Source organism: Littorina saxatilis, unplaced genomic scaffold (genome assembly GCF_037325665.1).
Source record: "Littorina saxatilis isolate snail1 unplaced genomic scaffold, US_GU_Lsax_2.0 scaffold_599, whole genome shotgun sequence".
Lineage (NCBI taxonomy): Eukaryota > Metazoa > Mollusca > Gastropoda > Littorinimorpha > Littorinidae > Littorina > Littorina saxatilis.
Genome location: NW_027128244.1, coordinates 32,501 through 35,190, shown reverse-complemented (window position 1 = coordinate 35,190; position 2,690 = coordinate 32,501).

Genomic DNA, 2,690 nt, shown 5'->3' with positions numbered 1-2,690 from the left:
AAAATGAAGATGGCTGCTTTCGTCTGCTTTGAAGGTAGGGACATTTTACAGCGCACATGGCAAAATGCATTTCGTGTTGGACAAAAATGTTGTCATTCTTCTTTCTTCGATGTGCCGTAGATTTGTTTATTTGAACGCAAATTCGCAAAGAAATTTGAATCGTTTGCTCCGGAATTGCAACGTTGATATGCCAAAACAACACATTCTGAATCAATATGCCGGAACAGGTTGGTAGTGCCATATTTTACTTAGATACGACCAAAATGTGTTTCTGCATTTGTTAATACCACTATATAGCGATTCTGGTAGACACGTGGGGGAATTCGGGGGCTGTGATTGGATGGTCTCACACATCCTCGTTCCGATCATCATATCATAACGCTACGAAAGTTGGAACATGTTTGCCGATATCCTAACGCATATCAGCAATAACAAAGACGCATGGTTCCGGTGTAACAGGCCATTTTGACACATAGTCAGTTTTGACCGGGAGGTCATTCTGGGCTAGCTGATTTTGACCGGGAGGTCATTCTGCGCTGGCCAATTTTGACCCCCCCCCCCCCCCTTAAAGAATAAGTACGTTAGGACCTTTTAAAACGAAATATATGTATATGTGCACAATATTTGTTGGAAAAATGATCTAAAAAAAAAATTAATAAAAAAATTCTTTAAAAAAAATTTAAAGTTTTGACGCTTCCTTTGAAACTTCAAGAATAAGTACACTAGGACCGTTTAAAACGAAATTTACGCATAAATGAATGCAGCTATGCATCTCCACAAGTTTGGGGGGGGTCATTCTGGACCTCCCGGTCAAAATCAGCTAGCCTAGAATGACCCCCCGGTCAAAACTGACTAGGCCAGTCAGTTTTGACCCCCCCCACCTTTCAAACTTCAAGAATAAGTACTTTAAGACCTTTTAAAATGAATTAAATGTAAATGTGGACAATATTTGTTGAAAAATGATATTGAAAAAAAAAATCGGAAAAAAAACTTTAACTTTATTTTCTAAAAACAAACAAACTGTTTGGACGCTTCCCTCCAAACTTCAAGAATAAGTACATTAGGACTTCATAAAGACGAAATGTATGCATATATGTATGCATCTATGTATCTCAACAGGTTTGGAGGGTTGTGTCATTCTGGGCTAGCCCAGAATGACCTCCCGGTCAAAATCAGCTAGCCTAGAATGACCCCCCGGTCAAAACTGACTAGGCCAGTCAGTTCTGACCCCCCCTGTCAAACTTCAAGAATGAGTACTTTAAGACCTTTTAAGACGAATTAAATGTAAATGGGGACAATATTTAATGGAAAATGATATTGCAAAAAAAAAATAATAAATAAATAAAATAAAAACTTTCTCTTTAAAAAAAAAAAAAAATAGTTTGGACGCTTCCCTTCAAATTTAAAGAATAAGTACATTAGGACTTCAGATGACGAAATGTATGCATATATGTATGCATCTATGTATCTCAACAGGTTTGAGGGAATGTGTCATTCTGGGCTAGCCCAGAATGACCTCCCGGTCAAAATCAGCTAGCCTAGAATGACCCCCCGGTCAAAATTGACTAGGCCAGTCAGTTTTGACCTCCCCTTTAAACTTCAAGAATGAGTACTTTAAGACCTTTTAAGACAAATTAAATGTAAATGTGGACAATATTTAATAGAAAATGATATTGCAAAAAAAAAAATAATAATAATAATCCAAAAAAAACCTTTCACTTAAAAAAAAAAAAAAAAAAAAAGTTTGGACGCTTCCCTTCAAACTTCAAGAATAAGTACATTAGGACTTCAGATGATGAAATGTATGCATATATGTATGCATCTGTGTATCTCAACAGGTTTGGGGGGATGTGTCATTCTGGGCTAGCTCCCAGAATGACCTCCTGGTCAAAATCAGCTAGCCTAGAATGACCCCCCAGTCAAAACTGACTAGGCCAGTCAGTTTTGACCCCCCCTTCAAACTTCAAGAATGAGTACTTTAAGACCTTTTAAGACGAATTAAATGCAAATGTGGACAATATTTAATGGAAAATGATATTGCAAAAGAAAAAAAAATCGAAAAAACATCTTTTTTTTCTAAAAAAAAAATGTTTCGACGCTTCCCTTCAAAACTTCAAGAATAAGTACATTAGGACTTCAGATGACGAAATGTATGCATATATGTATGCATCTATGTATCTCAACAGGTTTGCGGGGATGTGCCATTCAGTATGACCTTCCGGTCAAAATCAGCTAGCCTAGAATGACCCCGGCCCCCGGTCAAAACTGACTAGGCCAGTCAGTTTTGACCCCCCCTTCAAACTTCAAGAATGAGTACTTTAAGACCGTTTAAAACGAACTAAATGTAAATGTGGACAATATTTGGTGGAAAATGATATTGCAAACAAAAACAAAAAAAACAAAAAAAATCGAAAAAAACCTTTAACTTTTTTTCTAAAAAAAACAACCGTTTCGCCGCTTCCCTTCAAACTTCAAGAATAAGTACATTAGGACTTCAGATGACGAAATGTATGCATTTAATGTATGCATCTATGTATCTCAACAGGTTTGGAGGGATGCTCCCGGTCAAAAAAAAAATTCAGAATCATTTTCCACCAAATATTGTCCACATTTACATTTAATTCGTTTTAAAAGGTCTTAAAGTACTCATTCTTGAAGTTTGAAGGGAGGCCAGTCAGTTTTGACCGGGG